This window comes from Hyla sarda, chromosome 4 (genome assembly GCF_029499605.1).
Source record: "Hyla sarda isolate aHylSar1 chromosome 4, aHylSar1.hap1, whole genome shotgun sequence".
Taxonomy (NCBI): Eukaryota; Metazoa; Chordata; class Amphibia; order Anura; family Hylidae; genus Hyla; species Hyla sarda.
This window is the reverse complement of record NC_079192.1, coordinates 223,876,815-223,895,532: the sequence shown is the minus strand read 5'-3', so window position 1 is coordinate 223,895,532 and position 18,718 is coordinate 223,876,815. Positions and strand designations below refer to the sequence as shown.

Sequence of the window (18,718 nt, the reverse complement as noted above, 5' to 3'; positions counted from 1 at the left end):
TCACCAGGTTTACCCAATGCGCAGTGTAGGTGATATACCTGCCCTGACCATGCTTTGCAGAGCAGGTATCAGTGGTCAGATGGACCCTTGCCCCTACATTGTGTGCCAGACATGCCATAATTTCCTTTTGCACAATGGAGTAAAGGTTGGGGATTGCCTTTTGTGCAAAAAAATTTCGTCCGGGTACCTTCCACTGCGGTGTCCCAATGGCTACAATTTTTTTAAAGGCCTCAGACTCCACCAGCTTGTATGGTAAAAGCTGGTGGGCTAGCAGTTCCGACAAGCCAGCTGTCAGACGCCGGGCTAGGGGGTGACTTTGAGACATTGTCTTCTTGCGCTCAAACATCTCCTTAACAGACACCTGACTGTGCACAGATGAGCAGGAACTGCTCAAGGCGAGAGACAGAGAGGCGGATGGTTGAGAGGGGGCAAGGAGGGCAGCAGTGGTTGACCTGGCTGAAGATGCTGGACCAGGAGGAGGATGGCGGCTTTGACTTTGTGTGCTGCTTGTACTGACGTGTTTATCCCATAGGCATTTGTGATGTGACATCATGTGCCTTCGCAAAGCAGTTGTGCCTAGGTGGGTGTTGGACTTCCCACGACTCAGTTTCTTCTGGCACAGGTTGCAAATGGCCTCGCTGTTGTCAGAGGCAGACACACAAAAAAATGCCACACTGCTGAGCTCTGCGATGACGGCATTCTGGTGGTGGCAACAGCATGCGTTGATTGGCGTCCCGTCTGGCTGACCCCGGGTGCCGATGCATGCTGTCTGACTGTGCCACTAGCTCCTTGCGACGACCTCTCCCTGCTTCCAACTCGTCGCCTCCTCCTCTCTGTCATCCCATCTGAACTTTCCCCCTCTTCTTCACTTCTAGCGGGCACCCACGTGGCATCCACGGACACATCGTCATCATCAACACCTTCACCGCTATCTGACACCTCAAGAAAGGAAGCAGCAGCGGGTACAACATCATCATCACACCGTACGTCCATGTGTGTAATGCTGCCTGAGTGAAACATATCCCTGTTAACTACATCCTCTGGCAATAATGGTTGTGCATCACTTATGTCTTCAAACTGATGTGTAAATAACTGCTGTGGGGCTAGTGTTGGTGGTGGCGGCAGGTGGGCAAGTGATAGCATGAGAGGTGCCCGAAGCTAAGCTAGAGGAGGAGAAGGACGGTGCGTCAAGGTTCCGAGCGGAAGCTGTAGTAGATTGGGTGTCTTGTGATAGCCAGTCAACTAAGTCCTCAGAACTTTGGGGGTTCAGGGTACGTGGCCTCTGAACACTGGCCATTCTAGGGCCAAAGGGAATCCCAGCACCACGATGGCCCCTGCGGGGTGGCCTTCCTCTGCCTGTCATTTTTTTGGTTAAATTTACACAAGTGTCACACCAAATGTGATTTTCACTAGGGTGACACAATTTGCCCTGCAGGCAAAAAAACTGGCAACTGTGACGTGAACTGACAGTGACGACTGGTTTTATTTAACAGCCAAAAAAGGTTTTTTTTTTTTATGTGCACAACTGTCACACCTAATGTGATTTGCACTAGGGTGACACAATTTGCCATGCAGGCAAAAAAACTGGCAACTGTGACATGAACTGACAGTGACGACTGATTTTATTTAACAGCCAAAAAAGGTATTATTTTTTTAATTTGCACAACTGTCACACCTAATGTGTTTTGCACTAGGGTGACACAATTTTCCCTGCAGGCAAAAAACTGGCAACTGTAATGTGAACTGACAGTGACAACTGATTTTATTTAACAGCCAAAAAGCTTTTTTTATTTTTTTTATTTGCACAACTGTCACACCTAATGTGATTTGCACCAGGGTGATACAATTTGCCCTGCAGGCAAAAAAAACTGGCAACTGTGATCTGAACTGACAGTGATGACTGATTTTATTTAACAGCCAAAAAAGGTATTTTAAATTTTTTTTTTGCACAACTGTCACACCTAATGTGATTTGCACTGGTGTGACAATGAGCAAAAAAGCTTGCCAGCGAAGTTCCCATTTTAAGCAGTGGTCCCCAACCAGGGTGCATCCAGCTGTTGCAAAACACACGGACTGATATATTTTAGTCCTTTGAATACTGTAGTATTAAGCTGCTTTAAAGAAAAAAGCTTGCCAGCGGAGTTCCCCTTTTATGCAGTGGTCCCCAACCAGGGTGCCTCCAGCTGTTGCAAAACACACGGACTGATATATTTCAGCCCTTTGAATACTGTAGTAGTTAGTTGCTTTAAAGAAAAAAAGCTTGCCAGTGGAGTTTCCCTTTTAAGCAGTGGTCCCCAACCAGGGTGCCTCCAGCTGTTGCAAAACACACAGACTGATATCTTTTAGCCCTTTGAATACTGTAGTAGTTAGTTGCTTGAAGGAACTTAAGTTGTATACTGGAGTACCCCTTTTAACCAGCGGTTCCCTCCCAATCAAGGTGCCTCCAGCTGTTGCAAGACACACGGACTGATATCTTTTAGCCCTTTGAATACTGTAGTAGTTAGTTGCTTGAAGGAACTTAAGTTGTATACTGGAGTACCCCTTTTAACCAGCGGTTCCCTCCCAATCAGGGTGCCTCCAGCTGTTGCAAGACACACAGACTGATATCTTTCAGCCCTAAAAAGGGCTTTTTTGGGTGCTGTCCTTAAAGCAGATGTTACACTAGTGCTTTAGAAGTAAACTGGACCCTGAATACACCACCTAGCAGCAGCCTAGCTATCGCTTTCCCTATACAGCAGGAGCAGCTTCTCTGACCCTCCACTTCCTAAGCCTGCAGCATGCTGAATGAGGGTAAAATGGCATCCGTGCAAGAGGTAGGAGGGTCTGGAAGGGAGGGACTGCTGCTGATTGGCTGTAATGTGTCTGCTGACTCTGACTCACAGGGTCAAAGTTTACTGCAATGTTAAAGTATAGGGGGCAGATCGAACTTTATATATGTTCGCCCGGCGATGCGAACGCGAACATGCTAAATTCGCCGGGAACTGTTCACCGGTGAACAATTCACGACATCTCTATTTAACAGGAACAAAATGGCACACCACATAGATGTATGTACGTGGTATGCACTTATGAGGGGAGTACAATACACTCCACTATGCTTAATACAGTATTTGTCTATAACACCAGCAGGTGTGTACTTTTTACTAGCCTTTCACAGTAACTAGGCCCTTAGGACTATAACAGGAACAAAATGGAACACCACGTAGATGTACGTCCGTGGTGTACACTTATGAGGGGAGTACAGTACGCTCCACTACACTTAAAACAGTATTTGTCTAGAACCGCAGCAGGTGTGTACTTTAGGCTGGCCTTTCACAGTAACTAGGCCCTTAGGACTATAATAGGAACAAAATGGTACACCACTTAGATGTACTTACCTGGTATGTACTTATGAGGGGAGTACAATACGCTCCACTACACTTAAAACAGTATTTGTCTACAACATCAGCATATGTGTTCTTTTGGCTGATGTTTCACAGTAAATTAACCCTTAAGACTTTAACAGGAACAAAATGGTACACCACATAGATGTACGTACGTGGTATGCGCTTATGAGGGGAGTACAATACGCTCCACTACTCTTAAAACAGTATTTGTCTAGAACACCAGCAGGTGTGCACTTTTGGCTGGCCTTTCACAATAACTAGGCCCTTTAAAGGGGTATTCCAAGATTTTTTTTAAGTGACTATGCTACAGGGGCTGTAAAGTTAGTGTAGTTCATAATATAGTGTCTATACCTGTGTGTGACGGTTTTCTAACAATTCTTCTGTGATTTTCACTCCAATATTTATTTTTATCAGCATACAAAATGACTGTTGTCTCAGATTTTTCCCAGCTTGCAATGCGGCCGAGACCTGACTCACTAGTCAGCTGATGACAGGGAGCCTGTCTGCTTCAGTGGGTGGAGGGATCGCTTGGTGGGAGAGGGGTCAATGTGCAACTAATGCAACAGCTGTAGGCACCCTGATTGAAAACCACAGGTCTTTGAATGGATGCAGCTCATTTATGTTTCAGTGGGGGGGGGGGGGGGGTGGCTGATGTGTTGGAGGGAGGAAAATGGAATTGTGGGATTTGTAGTCAAAAAAGGAAAAGTCAAACAGGAAATACCAGTTCACAAAAATCTAGCCACAGTGTTATGGTAATCTCATGACATAGCCATTTAGCCCCAAGACAAGTGCAGATCCTTCCTAAGCGTGTCCATTACAGCCTGCCAGGTACAAACTAAAATCAGGTTATGATGGATAACCCCTTTAAGACTTTAACATGAAAAAAATGGTATGCCAAGTAGATGTACGTATGTGCTATGCACTTATCAGGGGAGGACAATACGTTCCACTATGCTTAACACAGTATGTGTCTACAACATCAGCAGATGAATACTTTTGGATGGCCTTTCACAGTAACTAGGCTCTTAGGAATATATCAAGAACAAAATGGTACACCACATAGATGTATGTACGTGGTATGCACTTATGAGGGATGTACAATACGCTCCACTACACTTAAAACAGTATTTGTCTACAACACCAGCAGGTGTGTAGTTTTAGTTGGCCTTTCACAGTAACTAGGCTCTTAAGACTTTAACAGGAACAAAATGGTACACCACCGATGTACGCACAGGTTACACTTAATAGAGGACAATACGCTCCACTACACAACCTGTATTAGGTACTAATAGCAGGTGATTATGGCTTTCAGTGCTATGCTCACCCTAACTGGCTGACTATTATTAGCTTTTCAGTTGATGTACGCACCGGTGCTGCAGCACACAATCACTGTGTAGTACAACCAAAATTGCACTCTTTCTCTCAATCTCTCTCCCTTCCCTATCAGTGCTTCTAGGCTAGATTTGGGCTTGAGGTGATTCGCTGCTGTAAAAATGCTTTTCTGTGCAACAAACACTGCTCTCTCTCTGCAATAAAACGCTGATGGGACTGGCCGCAAGATGGCTGCCGATTATATAGGGCCTTCCCAGAGTTCCTTGCTCCATGTCCTGACTTGTAGAGCCGCCATCTTAGATGTCCTGGAGCCTGGACCACACAAAATGGAGTTTAATGAAGCGATTTGTACGATCGAATCTTGGCGATATTTGGATTCGTTGCAAAGCAATTTTTTCCTAAAATTCCTGAGGAATTCGGAGTTATCAGATTCGATTTGCTCAACCCTAATTGTGGTAATGAAGCCCATGGAATAAAGTTGTGACATCCTTTACACACTCTCTGACACTCTTCTGTCATTTCCACCATATATTCTCTCCATGATGCAGACACAGCCTTTACATTCTATAACTCCACAGTTACCTTAGCTATCGAGTCCTCTCAATAGACAGCCCTGGCACACCAATCTGACAAAGCAAGAAGCTCTGACGGCTACAAATCGTTGCTGGAAGACAAAGCATGTAAAAGATGTGTTACGCCAAGCGCTCCGGGTCCCCGCTCCTCCCCGGAGCGCTCGCTACACTCTCCTCACTGCAGCGCTCCGGTCAGATCCACTGACCCGGGGCGCTGCGATACCGCCTCCAGCCGGGATGCGATTCGCGATGCGGGTAGCGCCCGCTCGCGATGCGCACCCCGGCTCCCGTACCTGACTCGCTCTCCGTCAGTCCTGTCCCGGCGCGCGCGGCCCCGCTCCCTAGGGCGCGCGCGCGCCGGGTCTTTGCGATTTAAAGGGCCACTGCGCCGCTGATTGGCGCAGTGGTTCCAATTAGTGTTATCACCTGTGCACTTCCCTATATCACCTCACTTCCCCTGCACTTCCTTGCCGGATCTTGTTGCCATCGTGCCAGTGAAAGCGTTTCCTTGTATGTTCCTAGCCTGTGTTCCAGACCTCCTGCCGTTGCCCCTGACTACGATCCTTGCTGCCTGCCCCGACCTTCTGCTACGTCCGACCTTGCTTCTGTCTACTCCCTTGTACCGCGCCTATCTTCAGCAGCCAGAGAGGTTGAGCCGTTGCTAGTGGATACGACCTGGTCACTACCGCCGCAGCAAGACCATCCCGCTTTGCGGCGGGCTCTGGTGAAAACCAGTAGTGACTTAGAACCGATCCACTAGCACGGTCCACGCCAATCCCTCTCTGGCACAGAGGATCCACTACCTGCCAGCCGGCATCGTGACAGTAGATCCGGCCATGGATCCCGCTGAAGTTCCTCTGCCAGTTGTCGCTGACCTCACCACGGTGGTCGCCCAGCAGTCGCAACAGATAGCGCAACAAGGCCAACAGCTGTCTCAACTGACCGTTATGCTTCAGCAGTTACTACCACAGCTTCAGCAATCATCTCCTCCGCCAGCTCCTGCATCTCCTCCGCAGCGAGTGGCCGCTTCTGGTCTACGACTATCCTTGCCGGATAAATTTGATGGGGACTCTAAGTTTTGCCGTGGCTTTCTTTCCCAATGTTCCCTGCACCTGGAGATGATGTCGGACCAGTTTCCCACTGAAAGGTCTAAGGTGGCTTTCGTAGTCAGCCTTCTGTCTGGAAAAGCCCTGTCTTGGGCCACACCGCTCTGGGACCGCAATGACCCCGTCACTGCCTCTGTACACTCCTTCTTCTCGGAAATTCGAAGTGTCTTTGAGGAACCTGCCCGAGCCTCTTCTGCTGAGACTGCCCTGTTGAACCTGGTCCAGGGTAATTCTTCCGTTGGCGAGTATGCCGTACAATTCCGTACTCTTGCTTCAGAATTATCCTGGAATAATGAGGCCCTCTGCGCGACCTTTAAAAAAGGCCTATCCAGCAACATTAAAGATGTTCTGGCCGCACGAGAAATCCCTGCTAATCTACATGAACTCATTCACCTAGCCACTCGCATTGACATGCGTTTTTCCGAAAGGCGTCAGGAGCTCCGCCAGGATATGGACTCTGTTCGCACGAGGCGTTTCTTCTCCCCGGCTCCTCTCTCCTCTGGTCCCCTGCAATCTGTTCCTGTGCCTCCCGCCGTGGAGGCTATGCAGGTCGACCGGTCTCGCCTGACACCTCAAGAGAGGACACGACGCCGCATGGAGAATCTCTGCCTGTACTGTGCTAGTACCGAACACTTCCTGAAGGATTGTCCTATCCGTCCTCCCCGCCTGGAAAGACGTACGCTGACTCCGCACAAAGGTGGGACAGTCCTTGATGTCTACTCTGCTTCTCCACGTCTTACTGTGCCTGTGCGGATGTCTGCATCTGCCTTCTCCTTCTCTGCTGTGGCCTTCTTGGACTCCGGATCTGCAGGAAATTTTATTTTGGCCTCTCTCGTCAACAGGTTCAACATCCCGGTGACCAGTCTCGCCAGACCCCTCTACATCAATTGTGTAAACAATGAAAGATTGGACTGTACCATACGTTTCCGCACGGAGCCCCTTCTAATGCACATCGGACCTCATCACGAGAGGATTGAACTTTTGGTCCTTCCCAATTGCACTTCTGAAATTCTCCTTGGACTTCCCTGGCTTCAACTTCACTCCCCAACCCTGGATTGGTCCACTGGGGAGATCAAGAGTTGGGGGCCCTCTTGTTCCAAGGACTGCCTAAAACCGGTTCCCAGTAACCCTTGCCGTGACTCTGTGGTTCCTCCCGTAACCGGTCTCCCTAAGGCCTATATGGACTTTGCGGATGTTTTTTGCAAAAAACAAGCTGAGACTCTACCTCCTCACAGGCCTTATGATTGTCCTATCGACCTCCTCCCGGGCACTACTCCACCCCGGGGCAGAATTTATCCTCTGTCCGCCCCAGAGACTCTTGCCATGTCTGAATACGTCCAGGAAAATTTAAAAAAGGGCTTTATCCGTAAATCCTCCTCTCCTGCCGGAGCCGGATTTTTCTTTGTGTCCAAAAAAGATGGCTCTCTACGCCCTTGCATTGACTACCGCGGTCTTAATAAAATCACGGTTAAGAACCGCTACCCCCTACCTCTCATCTCTGAACTCTTTGATCGCCTCCAAGGTGCCCACATCTTTACCAAACTGGACTTAAGAGGTGCTTATAATCTCATCCGCATCAGAGAGGGGGATGAATGGAAAACGGCATTTAACACCAGAGATGGACACTTTGAGTATCTGGTCATGCCCTTTGGCCTGTGCAACGCCCCTGCCGTCTTCCAAGACTTTGTTAATGAAATTTTTCGTGATCTTTTATACTCCTGTGTTGTTGTATATCTGGACGATATCCTGATTTTTTCTGCCAATCTAGAAGAACACCGCCAGCATGTCCGTATGGTTCTTCAGAGACTTCGTGACAATCAACTCTATGCCAAAATAGAGAAATGTCTGTTTGAATGCCAATCTCTTCCTTTCCTAGGATACTTGGTCTCTGGCCAGGGACTACAAATGGATCCAGACAAACTCTCTGCCGTCTTAGATTGGCCACGCCCCTCCGGACTCCGTGCTATCCAACGTTTTTTGGGGTTCGCCAATTATTACAGACAATTTATTCCACATTTTTCTACCGTTGTGGCTCCTATCGTGGCTTTAACCAAAAAAAATGCCGATCCCAAGTCTTGGCCTCCTCAAGCGGAAGACGCCTTTAAACGGCTCAAGTCTGCCTTTTCTTCGGCTCCCGTGCTCTCCAGACCTGACCCATCTAAACCCTTCCTATTGGAGGTTGATGCCTCCTCTGTGGGAGCTGGAGCTGTCCTTCTACAAAAAAATTCTTCCGGGCATGCTGTTACTTGTGGTTTTTTTTCTAGGACCTTCTCTCCGGCGGAGAGAAACTACTCCATCGGGGATCGAGAGCTTCTAGCCATTAAATTAGCACTTGAGGAATGGAGGCATCTGCTGGAGGGATCAAGATTTCCAGTTATTATTTACACCGATCACAAGAACCTCTCCTACCTCCAGTCTGCCCAACGGCTGAATCCTCGCCAGGCCAGGTGGTCTCTGTTCTTTGCCCGATTTAATTTTGAAATTCACTTTCGGCCTGCCGATAAGAACATTAGGGCCGATGCTCTCTCTCGTTCCTCGGATGCTTCTGAAGTTGAACTCTCTCCGCAACACATCATTCCTCCTGACTGCCTGATTTCCACTTCTCCAGCCTCCATCAGGCAAACTCCTCCAGGAAAGACCTTTGTTTCTCCACGCCAACGCCTCGGAATCCTCAAATGGGGCCACTCTTCCCATCTCGCAGGTCATGCGGGCATCAAGAAATCTGTGCAACTCATCTCTCGCTACTATTGGTGGCCGACTCTGGAGACGGATGTTGTGGACTTTGTGCGAGCCTGCACTATCTGTGCCCGGGATAAGACTCCTCGCCAGAAGCCCGCTGGTTTTCTTCATCCTCTGCCTGTCCCCGAACAGCCTTGGTCTCTGATTGGTATGGATTTTATTACTGACTTACCCCCATCCCATGGCAACACTGTTATTTGGGTGGTCGTTGATCGATTCTCCAAAATGGCACATTTCATCCCTCTTCCTGGTCTTCCTTCAGCGCCTCAGTTGGCTAAACAATTTTTTGTACACATTTTTCGTCTTCACGGGTTGCCCACGCAGATCGTCTCGGATAGAGGCGTCCAATTCGTGTCTAAATTCTGGAGGGCTCTCTGTAAACAACTCAAGATTAAATTAAATTTTTCTTCTGCATATCATCCTCAATCCAATGGACAAGTAGAAAGAATTAACCAGGTCTTGGGTGATTATTTACGACATTTTGTTTCCTCCCGCCAGGATGACTGGGCAGATCTTCTACCATGGGCCGAATTCTCGTATAACTTCAGAGTCTCTGAATCTTCCTCCAAATCCCCATTTTTCGTGGTGTACGGCCGTCACCCTCTTCCCCCCCTCCCTACCCCCTTGCCCTCTGGTCTGCCCGCTGTGGATGAAATTTCTCGTGATCTTTCCATCATATGGAGAGAGACCCAAAATTCTCTCTTACAGGCTTCATCACGCATGAAGAAGTTCGCGGATAAGAAAAGAAGAGCTCCTCCCATTTTTTCCCCTGGAGACAAGGTATGGCTCTCCGCTAAATATGTCCGCTTCCGTGTCCCTAGCTATAAGTTGGGACCACGCTATCTTGGTCCTTTCAAAATTTTGTGCCAGATTAATCCTGTCTCTTACAAACTTCTTCTTCCTCCTTCTCTTCGTATTCCTAATGCCTTTCACGTTTCTCTTCTTAAACCACTTATCATTAACCGTTTCTCTCCCAAATCTGTTCCTCCCACTCCTGTTTCCGGCTCCTCGGACATCTTCTCCGTCAAAGAGATTCTGGCATCTAAAAAGGTCAGAGGGAAAACCTTTTTTTTAGTGGATTGGGAGGGTTGTGGTCCAGAAGAGAGATCCTGGGAACCTGAGGACAACATCCTAGACAAAAGTCTGCTCCTCAGGTTCTCAGGCTCTAAGAAGAGGGGGAGACCCAAGGGGGGGGTACTGTTACGCCAAGCGCTCCGGGTCCCCGCTCCTCCCCGGAGCGCTCGCTACACTCTCCTCACTGCAGCGCTCCGGTCAGATCCACTGACCCGGGGCGCTGCGATACCGCCTCCAGCCGGGATGCGATTCGCGATGCGGGTAGCGCCCGCTCGCGATGCGCACCCCGGCTCCCGTACCTGACTCGCTCTCCGTCAGTCCTGTCCCGGCGCGCGCGGCCCCGCTCCCTAGGGCGCGCGCGCGCCGGGTCTTTGCGATTTAAAGGGCCACTGCGCCGCTGATTGGCGCAGTGGTTCCAATTAGTGTTATCACCTGTGCACTTCCCTATATCACCTCACTTCCCCTGCACTTCCTTGCCGGATCTTGTTGCCATCGTGCCAGTGAAAGCGTTTCCTTGTATGTTCCTAGCCTGTGTTCCAGACCTCCTGCCGTTGCCCCTGACTACGATCCTTGCTGCCTGCCCCGACCTTCTGCTACGTCCGACCTTGCTTCTGTCTACTCCCTTGTACCGCGCCTATCTTCAGCAGCCAGAGAGGTTGAGCCGTTGCTAGTGGATACGACCTGGTCACTACCGCCGCAGCAAGACCATCCCGCTTTGCGGCGGGCTCTGGTGAAAACCAGTAGTGACTTAGAACCGATCCACTAGCACGGTCCACGCCAATCCCTCTCTGGCACAGAGGATCCACTACCTGCCAGCCGGCATCGTGACAAGATGACTTAAAAACGTACAAGTAAGCACTCCTCCCCTTCAAGCCCAAACTAATTTCTGCTCAATAGGACTACTTAAGCATGGGATCCACTGTGATATCTTCTCCTTTCCAACAGGCAACTATTTAACACATTTAATTCTCTTCTCCATTCCCTACTAAAGACTTTGTCACATACTTCAGGATTGATAAAATCCTAGAAAAGTCCACAACCTCTCATCACATTTTACAAAGTGCTTTTCCCCATAATTTATTTCGCCACCATTACCAAAGACAAGCTTTCCAAAATTCTCTATACATTGCAACTCATCGCCTGTGCATCCAAACATTTCTGTATCCTATAACTAAACACTGAAAGGGTTGAAGCATGCTCATGAGCTGAGAGTGGAGAGCACAGAGGAGAGTAAAAAAAATTTCTGGCCAACACTTAAACCATCAGACCCTCACGATCGCATATTTACATAAATGTAAGTCGCCGTGCGCTAGCCGCTAAATACCAGGCTGCAGCGATGTACATGTATTGTGTGTCCTCTAGGAGTTAAACATTCATCCATCACACCCATCCTCAAGAAGCCATATCATTATACCACCTCTTTATTCTCTTAGTTTTTCCCCTTTGCCTCAAACCTTCTTAAACAACATGTCTACCTTGTGTAACACTCACGTTTCAGAACACAGGAACACGGGTGGATGTGGATCTGCTGGACCTGTGTGGCAGATGACTTGGACTGTACCAGAGAGTCTAAGGTGCTGCTGGTTTTCACCACAGCACGCCGTAAAGCGGGATGGACTTGCTGCGGCATGCGGCACCCAGGTCGCTACCCCTGGCACGGCCCGACCACACAGGTGGCTGAGGAGATGCGAGGCACAGGAGGGATAAGGCAACTCATAGTCAGGATGGCAGAAGGTCAGGGCAGGTGGCACAGTAGCGTAGTCAGGATGTAGCAGGAGGTTAGTAGGCAGGCGGCAGAGGAGCAAGGTCAGGTCACAGAGCAAAGGATCAGATACACGGCAAGGCAGCTCTCAGGAATGCTTTCTCTCAGGCTCAAGGCAACAAAGATCCGGCAGGGAAGTGTGGGAGAAGGAATCAATCAGCCACAGGTGTACTACACTAATGGGGGCACTGGCCCTTTAAATCTGAAAGCTCTGGCGTGCAGGGGCTGGGGCAGGAGAAGCAGCTGGTGAATGAAGGACTGGGATTCGAATGCAGGCATGTCCTGCGATGCGAATCCCAGCCCTGCCAGCAGCAGCAGGTAATGGGACCATGCGCTCACAGCCAGCGCGTGCGTCCGGAGCGCATAATGTAACACCTTGAACTGTCCTCCCACCTCTTATCCAATTCCCTCTTTAACCACCTTTAATATGGCTTCTGGCCCAATCACTGTACTGATCCGCTCACCACCAAGGCCTCACACCAGTACTTTGTGCTTCTTCTCCTTGTCTTTTCCTTTGAAACAGTCGACCAATTGTAATGTCTGTTTATTTGTTTTTGCACTGTATTTTTCTGTTTAGGTGTGTATTCAAACATTAGTATGTTCAGAGCAGTTTGCTATTCTCCCTGGATAGGGAATGGTTAATGCTCTGAACGAATGAGAACTCAGTTGGGGTTATTTAACCAGAGTTCTCCTGCATTCTGGTGCTGGTTATTTTGTGTAATGATGCTACTATGATGTCTGTTTGTGCAATTCTCTGACTATGTCCGCTTGAGCATTTACCTTGTATTTATCTTGTGATTTTATCTGAGTTTTAGCCATGGTTAAATAGTCTTGTTTATTGTAGATTTTAGTCTGTTACATTCGTCGGTTTTAGGATAAGTTTGTCCGTTCTGCTTAGTCTGTGTAAAAACTGTGTTAGTCTTGCTTTTTACCTGTGCTCTGTATGTAATAATTCCTGTTTGGTATCCTGGAGTCTGTTTAGACTCATCTGGTTCTGGTATAGAGTTTCTTGTATAATATTTCTGTTTCCTACTGTGTCAGCATCCTGATCACATGGTGGAGTGTGCCTGCTGGCCAGTAGTCTATTTGGCTTTATTATAATGGCTACTCCTTTTGTGGAGTGGGGTGTCCAGTTTATTTGTTCTGTGTCCCAGTGTGAACAGTGTCCTATGTTACCTTATCAGTTTAGTGTTTTAGCTTTCAGTTCTTCCATCCATCCCCTGCGTCTCTTGGATTCTGCTGTATTCTTGTTGCATATCTAGTCTTGTTCATTTTATCATGTCTGCCGTTTATCTGATATCTGGTTTATGAACTGTTTGTTAACCCCTTAAGGACCACGGGTTTTTCCGTTTTTTCACTTTCGTTTTTTTCCTCCTCACCTTTTAAAAATCATAACCCTTTCAATTTTGCACCTAAAAATCCATATGATGGCTTATTTTTTGCACCACCAATTCTACTTTGCAGTGAAATCAGTCATTTTACCCAAAAATCTACGGCGAAACGGAAAAAAAAATCATTGTGCGACGAAATTAAAGACAAAACGCCCATTTTGGGGGCTTCCGTTTCTACGCAGTACATTTTTTGGTAAAAATTACACCTGATCTTTATTCTGTAGGTCCACACGGTTAAAATGATACCCTACTTATATAGGTTTGATTTTGTTGTACTTCTGTAAAAAATCATAACTACATGCAGAAAAATGTATACGTTTAAAATTGTCATCTTCTGACCCCTATAACTTTTTTATTTTTCTGCATATGGGACGCTATGAGGGCTCATTTTTTGCGCTGTGATCTGAAGTTTTTAGCGGTACCATTTTGTATTGATCGGACTTTATGATTTTTTCATTATATAAAAGGCGACCAAGAATACGTTATTTTGGACTTTGGTATTTTTTTGCGCGTACGCCATTGACCGTGCGGTTTAATGAATTATATATTTTTATAGTTCGGACATTTACGCACTTGGAAATACCACATATGTTTATATTTATTTTTATTTACATGGTGTTTTTTTTATGGGAAAAGGGGGGGTGATTTGAACTTTTATTAAGGAAAGGGTTAAATCACATTTATTAACTTTTTTTACCCTTTATTTTTGCAGTGTTATAGCTCCCATAGGGAGCTATAACACTGCACACACTGATTGCCAGCACTGTTCACTGCAAAGCCATAGCTTTGCAATGATCAGCGTTATCGGCGGTCGATCGCTCAAGCCTGAATCTCAGGCTTGGAGCAATCAATCGCCGAGGGGACACGCCGGAGGCAGGTAAGAGGACCTCCGCTCGTGTCCCAGTTGATCGGGACACCGTTTTTTTTAACAGCGGTGTTCCCGATCAGCATCGCTGAGCAGCCAGGCAGCTTTCACTTTCAAAGTTGAACGCCGCGTCTAAAGCGTTAATAGCGCACGGCACCGCGATCGTTGCCGCGCGCTATTAGCCCCGGGTCCCAGCATCAGATACATGCCGGGATCGACCCGATATGACGCGTTATATCGCGGGAGCCGTCCAAGGACGTAAATATACGTCCTTGGTCGTTAAGGGGTTAATACACTATATTCTGCCCTGTTAGTATTTGTATCCTGTCTTGCTTGTGTGTTCTGGTAGTCTGGTAGTTTTCCTGTTCTGTTTCTGGCCTGTGACCTATGTAAATTATTTGTTTTTATGCCACTGCACTGTAACGCAGGGAGGGACCGGCTCCAAATTGTCGATTCACCACTTAGAGTATATGGGCTAGTAGGCAGGCAGAGTGTCACTAGGGACAGCTTTGGGCTCACTCTCCCTATCCCCCCAGTCGGTCATGACACCAGTCTCTCCTGCTATAAATTCTCTCATCACTCTGTGTCAAAAATTTGTACACACTCACTGACACACTCATAGGACTGCTGTTAAAACCTAACACTGCCCCCTCTACATGTTTCATTACAACAGTAATGTCCTCAGGAGGGAAACAGGTATCGTATACCACCTCCTTACCTTGCCCTCTCACTGTTGAAGTCCCAAAGGTCCTGGACATCCTCACACCTCACATATCGTACATTCAGCGTCTCCTACTCATATACCATAAAGAAATCCCCAAGATGGGTTAGGGTCAATACATTTTGAAACCTATTGACCAAGGGTAAACCCCCTGGCCACTAATACCCTTATTAAACTCCCACCCCTAAAACTTAGCTGTTATTTAGCCTTAGCTAGTCCCTAGCCAGGGATTTCTATGCATTTATATCTATACTTTTGGCCTGGTCACAAGTCTGCTGCCTTTTTGTCACCTTTGATTCTGCTCTGGCCTTCAAACCCCACATCCAGACCCTTACCAATTTTTGCGGTCTCCACAAAGATACCGGTGCATGCCATACTGGTGCATGCCTTCATTGTCTATTTTAGCCTTTTCTGTGGCCTTCCATAAATAATTATTGACCCCCTCCATTGCATCCTTAAAGGGTAGCTCCCACCATCCTATTTTTTTTTTCCGCTAGCCCGCCCCCCCCCCCCCGCCACGGCACTAGCCCATTCCCTCCTCCCCCCCCCCCCCCCCGCCCCGCATACCCCGTTCCCTCATCATTACACTTGTAGTTACTGCAAAGTCCAGCAGCGGGCGTGCAGGGACAGCGACAGCAACGAGGTGGCGGCGGCGATGTGCAGGAGGAGTGGCCTCCCAGCCAGTGGCCGGGGAGCCAATGCGCTCGCTCCCGCCTGTCTGATTGACAGGCAGGGAGCGAGTGCAGCCTAACTGAAAAAGGACTGATTGCCGCTCTAAAATCAGTCCTTTTTCAGTGGCCGGTTTTTAAATGTAAATGAAACCTTTTTAATGAAAAAAAAATAATAAAAGTATATTAGAGATATGTTGTAGTACATAAGTACTACAACATATCAAAAAATAAAGTTGGTGACAGTGCCCATTTAACTTTCCTGCCTGACTAAACTCACTCTCCCCTCACTCCTTCTCTGCCTCTCTCCTCAGCCAATACCTTCTCTGTCTACTTATTGCCTAACATCTGTTTAAACTGTTCACTATGACATACAAGGCCATCTACAACCCATTTCCTCTATACATCTCTGATGTAATCTTCCAATACTACTTCTCATGTAATCTCTGATCTTCTCTAGACATCCGCTTGTGCCCTCCTCTTGTCCACACCTTACACAATCTTTTCCAAAATTTTCCCCATGCTTCCCCATGCTGGAACTCTATCCCCACACACCCGGCTCTCACCTACCATCAAGACGTTCAAAATCAACCTGAAAACCCATCTATTCAGGAAAGCCTACAACCTACAATAATCCTGCTACCACTGTATTTCCCTAGGAATGGCTGCTTCCCTAACTGCTTACAGAGGAACAGCTTTCTCCCTCACCTTTTTCCCTCCTCTTATAGATTATCTTTGTGGACAAGACCCTCTCTTCCTCTATATCAGTTTCTCATTTACTGTTCCAAGTACGTTGTACTTACGTTTGTGTTATATGTATTTAAATCCAGGGCTTAAGTCCAGCAGGGACTCATGGTAACGGAGTTCCTGCACTTTTTCCACAGAATGAACACCGTTTCCATTAGCAGGAGCCCTGTAGGACCAGCCTTTGAATGAAAATCTTGGGTAAGTTCCACTTTTTTTCCCCAGTACTTGACCCTTGTTTAAATTCCTTATCATATGTATAGGGGCCTGGAACTAAGAACATTCCATAAAAATAAATAATAATAATCATCATCTTCATCATCATTATTTATACTGTTCAATAAACATTGTAAATTGTTTTTTTATCCAGCTTTCATTGGCAGGTCATGGTGTCCCTAGAATGTAGCAAAATATGTTAGTATGATATATGACACACTCTGCAATCTGTCACCTGTCAAACTTATCTCTCCCCATGACAGCTATGGCCCTGCTGCCAATACTGTTGTGTGTATGGGCCAGTATATACAGGTATTCTGCTTGCAGTGATGGTACTATTAATGTTGGAACTCTGGTGGTATTGTTACATAGCTTTTGTGTAACATATCATCTTAATTATGTGTACAGTATCCTGTCTTTACCCCTGTCCAATTATTGTTAATATGCCACTGACCCAGCAGGATTGTAGTCAGTGCCTTTTGAATGCCCGAGCAGCCCTTCACAAGTGGTCATGTTAATTTGATTTTTCCTAATATTTTTCCTAGCCTAGGTGGTTATTAAAAGAACTGAGAACTGAGATGAAGATATCAGAGAGTTGACTGCTGTGCAAGGACTTTGAAGAGTCAGAAGACATCACAAAGTGATTCCAAATTAATAACGCAAGACATAAACCTTTGTAATTTACTCAGTAAAACATAATTATAAAGCACCATCTTTTACTACCTTTTTAGAATGTAGGCATTATTTTACTGAGTGTATAGCTTTGACTAATAAATCTGCTAATGCATTACTACTTAAAGCCCAAACTTCAACCCCCCCCAGTAAATGAAGAAAAAAAAAGCTCTGTAGGCCCAGCACGATACGAGATTAGCATGTTTTTCAAATATTTTTTGTTCTTAAACTAACGGTTCATCTTTGTTGAACCTCTATTTATACTTTAACCAATTGAAGTATTAGAACCTCTGTTGTTAATTCCTATCACACAAATGTTCCCCTGTTAAAGCATTAATTTTCAGTCACAAGGGAATGCTGCCCTTCTTGCCGAATAGAGAAAAATAGAGACACTGTTTCCAGCTCCTACTGAACTAAACGATCCTGTAAGGCTCCTTTCACACTATACTGTTGCTCCGTTTGAAAGACCCGTTACAATGTCCAGTTTAGAAAACCCTTAAAAACGGCCGTTAAAAAATCCCATTCAATTCTATTGGGTTTTTTGATTATCCGTTCTCACCCGTTATAGCCCGTTATGATTAACAGACGTTATTTGTGACGGGAGAAAAATTAGGGCATGTGCAGTTTTTTCTACCGTCACAAATAAGTCCGTTAGTCATTATGGGCTATAACGGGTGAGAACGGATAATCACAAAAACCCATAGACTTGAATGGTATTTTTTAACAGCCCTTTTTGTAACAGCCAGACATTGAAAGGGGTCTTTAAAACGAAGCAACAGTATAGGGCGAAAGGAGCATTAGAAAAGAAGGATAACCTTCATCAGACCAGGAAGAGCATAAGGCTATGTTCAGATTTCGGAATGTCAGCACAGAGAATCTCCGTGCAGAAATTCCGGAGAGTGTGGTCGCCGGCAGATCTCATAGGCGGCAGATCTCATAGACGGCTATGCATTCCGTGCAGTCTCCGCACACAGAGTGGACCTAGAGTGAACTAGTCAAAAGGCTTTGTTGATACACTGTTTTCTGAACTTAGTTTTCTTTTTTGTTTAGTTTTTTTTTTTTTTGGTCCTTTTTCCCAGCTCTTCTAGAGGTAATGTTATGCTGTATTTGTAGCTGTTTTTATAACCTCCAGCAAAAGTTCCAAAAAACTTTAAAAGCCCAGAATATGGATGAAGAGAAGTCCATTTGACTGTAAATGATAAGGGGGGAAAAGGACCATGAACCTAATTTAACTACGATAAAATTACACCTAATTAATACATTTACATGTGATACAACTGGCCAAAAATGGCCCAAAATGCTATGTCGAAACATGACCTAAGGATGTGTTATAATATTAACCTTTCAATTGCAGACATATGCAAAATGGCATATAGCATGATTTACTCTTAAAGTACTTTTTATTATTTTAACATATTTAACCTCTTAAGGACGTAGGGAGTACCTAAACGCCCGGGTCGGTCCCGGCGG

At 46.5% G+C, this 18,718-nt stretch overlaps 1 long non-coding RNA gene across 2 annotated transcripts in view; it reads left to right on the top strand.

Annotated features, from left to right (window-relative positions):
- Positions 1–17,279, top strand: part of LOC130369023 (uncharacterized) — a 71,342-nt gene extending 54,063 nt beyond the window's left edge. For both annotated transcript variants that reach the window (XR_008892647.1, XR_008892646.1), the window contains exons 3-4: positions 16,501–16,561; positions 17,122–17,279. This is a non-coding gene — a long non-coding RNA (uncharacterized LOC130369023). The remainder of the gene's footprint in view (positions 1–16,500; positions 16,562–17,121) is intronic.
- Positions 17,280–18,718: the final 1,439 nt, after the last annotated feature.